The sequence below is a fragment of the Lampetra planeri genome, unplaced genomic scaffold, assembly GCF_965212315.1.
Source record: "Lampetra planeri unplaced genomic scaffold, kcLamPlan1.2.h2 scaffold_1204, whole genome shotgun sequence".
Taxonomy (NCBI): domain Eukaryota; kingdom Metazoa; phylum Chordata; class Hyperoartia; order Petromyzontiformes; family Petromyzontidae; genus Lampetra; species Lampetra planeri.
In genome coordinates this window covers 11,267-16,351 of record NW_027613919.1, presented here as the reverse complement: position 1 = coordinate 16,351, position 5,085 = coordinate 11,267, and the positions used below count along the sequence as shown (strand labels likewise).

General features: G+C 38.8%; 1 pseudogene; it reads left to right on the top strand.

Annotated features, from left to right (window-relative positions):
- The first annotated feature begins 1,956 nt into the window (after positions 1–1,956).
- On the top strand, positions 1,957–2,764 carry LOC144738880 (18S ribosomal RNA; annotated as a pseudogene).
- The last annotated feature ends 2,321 nt before the right edge of the window (positions 2,765–5,085 follow it).

Below are 5,085 nucleotides of genomic sequence, written 5' to 3'. Positions count from 1 at the left end.
CACATCCATCCAGGCATAGGGCATATATGATATACCTTTCCCAGCTTCAATAATCTCTCGTTCCCGCGGTTTCACGACAACCCCCTTACCCCCTTTGACCCCCCAAGTTCATTGCTGCCGTCAACCCCCTCAGGAACCGGCGAACTTTTGGTCATTTTACCTAACTTATAAAGCTTTAATAGCTTAAATATAAAGCACTGGTCTTGTAAACCAGCGAGTGAAGATGTAACCTCTTCTTAAAGCAGCATTCTCATTAAGACTTTAACTTAAACTAGCGACTTGAAAAACCACCGTTGTAGAATTCAACTATAAGAACCACCCAATCAAATTTTTAATTGTAATTTTTAAAATTTTTTTTTAATTGTAATTTTAAAATTTTTTTTTAATTGTAATTTTAAAATTTTTTTTTAATTGTAATTTTAAAATTTTTTTTTTAATTGTAATTTTAAAATTTTTTTTTTTAATTGTAATTTTAAAATTTTTTTTTTTAATTGTAATTTTAAACGTTATCTGATTATGTCCCACCCACCAACCATTCTTCGAAAAACTCACCCACTCCTATCACTTGGTAGTAGCATGTTAGTTGACCTTCCTTCTCCTGCTAATATCTCAGCCTGATGAAATTTTGGCTCACTTTTAAGCCTATGTTTGATCTTACAAATTATTACAGGACTAATTCTTGCGATACACTATACCGCCAACACTGAACTAGCCTTCTCTTCAGTTATACACATTTGTCGTGATGTTAACAACGGATGGCTTATACGAAATCTTCATGCCAATGGGGCCTCTATATTCTTTATTTGTATTTATGCTCACATCGGGCGAGGGATCTACTACGGCTCTTATTTATATAAAGAAACATGAAACGTTGGAGTCATCTTATTTGCATTAACTGCAGCTACTGCTTTCGTTGGTTATGTACTACCATGAGGGCAAATATCCTTCTGAGGGGCAACCGTTATTACAAATTTAATTTCAGCAGTACCTTATGTAGGAGATGATATTGTAGTATGATTATGAGGCGGCTTCTCAGTATCAAACGCCACATTAACCCGGTTTTTTACATTCCATTTTATTTTACCATTTATCCTAGCAGCAATAACTATAATCCATATTATATTCCTCCATCAAACAGGATCTAGTAACCCCCTAGGAATTAACTCTAATTTGGATAAAATTCAATTTCACCCATACTTCTCTTTCAAAGACATTTTTGGCTTTGTTATTTTACTTGGGGTTCTTTTTATAATTTCTCTTTTAGCCCCAAATGCACTAGGTGAGCCAGACAATTTTATTTATGCCAACCCTCTTAGTACCCCACCTCACATTAAGCCAGAATGATACTTCCTGTTCGCCTATGCGATTCTACGATCTATTCCTAATAAATTAGGTGGGGTCATAGCTTTAGCAGCAGCCATCATAATCCTCCTGGTTATCCCCTTTACCCACACCTCTAAACAACGAGGCATTCAATTTCGTCCGCTCGCCCAAGTTACATTTTGGATTCTGATTGCTGATCTAGCGCTACTCACTTGACTAGGGGGAGAACCAGCTGAACACCCATTTATTTTAATAACACAAATTGCATCAACAGTGTACTTTATAATTTTTATTTTAATCTTTCCAATTCTAGGTCGCCTAGAAAACAAGTTAATTCTGCTATCAAAGAACACCGGTAAATTCAACTGAAACTTAACATACAGATTTTTCAAAGGAAGGGGATTCAAACCCCTGTATCTAGCTCCCAAAGCTAGCATCTTAACATTAAATTACCCTCTGATTTTCAAATGTCAAGAGTAGCTTAACATTAAAGCAGAGCACTGAAGATGCTCAGATGGTTTTAGAACCCCTTGACACAAAGGATTAGTTCCAGCCTTAATATCAACTATATATGAAATTACACATGCAAGTTTCCGCACTCCCGTGAGGACCTCCTTTAACTATAAACATAAAAAAGAGATGGTATCAGGCTCACAATAAGTTAGCCCACAACACCTAGCCACCCACACCCTCAAGGGTACTCAGCAGTGATAAACCTTAAGCTATGGACGCAAGCCCGACTAAGTTACGTATTTTAGAGCTGGTAAACCTCGTGCCAGCCACCGCGGTTATACGAGGAGCTCAAGCTGATATCTCCGGCACAAAGCGTGATTAAAATACTAGCTTAACTAATACTATAGAAGCCATCATGCCTGCTAGTTGAATAGGTATGCTTAAATATCTCAACATCGAAAGAATCTATATTAATAAACTCACTTTGACATCACGAAAGCAAAACTCACAAACCGGGATTAGATACCCCGCTATGCCTGCCATAAATAAACCACCGTCGCCAGGGCACTACGAACAATCGTTTAAAACCCAAAGAACTTGACGGCACCCTAAACCCACCTAGAGGAGCCTGTCCTATAACCCGATACCCCACGTTTTAACCCCGCCGCCTCTCGCCCCCAGTCTATATACCGCCGTCGCCAGCCAACCTTATAAAAGAATAACCGTAGGCAAAGAAGCTATCTATGCAAATACGTCAGGTCGAGGTGCAGCCTATGAGGCAGGCAGAGATGGGCTACACTCTCTCCCCAGAGTATACGAATAACTTAATGAAATAATTTTGAAGGTGGATTTAGCAGTAAACAAGAATAGTTTGTCTAGTTGAAGTTGGCCACTAGGGTGCGTACACACCGCCCGTCACTCTCCCACACCCCTCCCGGAGAAAAGTCGTAACATGGTAAGCGTACCGGAAGGTGCGCTTGGAAAACAGAAGATAGCTTAAAAGTTAAGCATTTCCCTTACACCGAAAATATTCTTGTGCGATTCAAGATCTTCTGATTACTGATTTGAGTATATTTATCTAACAACTTTTAATTTATGATTATAAAACATTCACACATTTACAGCAAACCATTGCCCCCATTTTAGTATAGGTGATAGAAAAATAAAACACATATAGTACCGCAAGGGAACATTGAAAAAGTGATGAAACAGATCAACTAAGTAAAGTAAAGCAAAGATAAAATCTTGTACCTTTTGCATCATGGCTTAGCAAGTAAACCCGAAAATACTGCCGCCTCCCCGAAACTAGACGAGCTACCCTGGGATTACCTATAAGAGTTAATCCGTATCTGTGGCAAAAGATTGGAAAAAGCCCTGGGTAGAGGTGAAAAGCCTACCGAGCCTAGTGATAGCTGGTTACTTAAGAAACAAGTTTAAGCTTGATCTTAATTTGTAGATAAGCAACAAAATTACTTATAAATTTAAACATCTTACTACTCTACATTTTAAGTTTTATTCACTAGGGGTACAGCCCTAGTGAACAGAGATACAGCTCTATTGATTAGATAATATCCAACTTATAAACTTAAGTAGGCCTAAAAGCAGCCACCAAGAAGAAAAGCGTTACAGCTTAAGTTTACTAAACTTTAAATACCATAATATATAAAGACCCTATAACCACTATTAAGTAATCCTATATAATAGGAAATATCCTGCTAAGATTAGTAATTTGAGGTCGCACCCCTCTAAATGTAAGTGTAAACCAGATCGGACCAACCACTGGAAATTAACGGCCCTTAAAACAACAGGAAATCAACAACATGACTACCGACAGGAAAAACAAGAACTAATAACCGTTAACCCTACACTGGAACATAATATAGAAGATATAAAGGATGAGAAGGAACTCGGCAAACACATGCCTCGCCTGTTTACCAAAAACATCACCTCCAGATAAGAATCGCCTATTGGAGGCAAGACCTGCCCAATGATTAATATTGAATGGCCGCGGTACTTTGACCGTGTAAAAGTAGCGTAATCACTTGTCTTGTAAATTAAGACTAGAATGAAAGGTTACACGAGGGCATAACTGTCTCCTTATCCCTATCAATGAAATTGACCTACCCGTGCAAAGGCGGGTATAAACCCATAAGACGAGAAGACCCTGTGGAGCTTCCAAACATTTACATCGCATAATCATTATTCACGATGCACAGTTTTAGGTTGGGGCAACCACGGAACAAAAGTAATATCCACGACGACGAAAATACAATTTTCTTAGCCTAGAGTTACAACTCTAAGCACTAGTAGAACTAACGTTAATAGACCCAGCATCACTTGCTGCCTAACGAAACAAGTTACCCCAGGGATAACAGCGCAATCCTTTCCACGAGCCCGAATCAACGAAAGGGTTTACGACCTCGATGTTGGATCGGGGCACCCCAATGGCGCAAAAGCTATTAAAGGTTCGTTTGTTCAACGATTAAAGCCCCACGTGATCTGAGTTCAGACCGGAGTAATCCAGGTCAGTTTCTATCTATGTTTGCTACTTCCCTAGTACGAAAGGACCGGCAGAAGTAAGGGTCAATACACTAATGCAAACCCTACATCAATCTTATGAGACCAACTTAATAAGAATAGTAAGCAACTTAAAATAATAACTAGACAAGTTTATTTGGGTGGCAGAGCTCAGTAATTGCACAAGGTTTAAGCCCTTATACCAGGGGTGCAAATCCCCTTCCAAATAAATTATGCTAGTTATATTAACATCCACTTTAATTTTAGTTTTAATAGTCCTGCTTGCAGTAGCATTTCTAACAATAGTTGAACGAAAAACCCTAGGTTATATACAACTTCGCAAAGGACCAAATGTTGTCGGATTTATAGGACTTTTACAACCTATTGCAGACGGAGTAAAATTATTTCTAAAAGAACCCGTATGACCCACCGCAGCCTCCCCAGCCTTATTTATCGCAGCCCCCATTATAGCGCTAACTTTAGCTCTATCGCTCTGAATATTTATTCCCATACCACAGTCAATCTCCACTATTAATCTTACTCTTCTTGTAATTTTAGCAATTTCAAGCTTATCAGTCTACGCCACCCTTGGCTCAGGTTGAGCCTCTAACTCAAAATATGCGCTAATCGGAGCACTTCGAGCCGTAGCCCAAACCATCTCATATGAAGTAAGCCTAGGCTTAATTCTATTATGTTTAATTATTTTAACAGGAGGATTTTCCCTTCAAGCCTTTATTTATACGCAAGAACACACCTGATTCCTACTCTCAAGCTGACCACTAGCAGCAATAT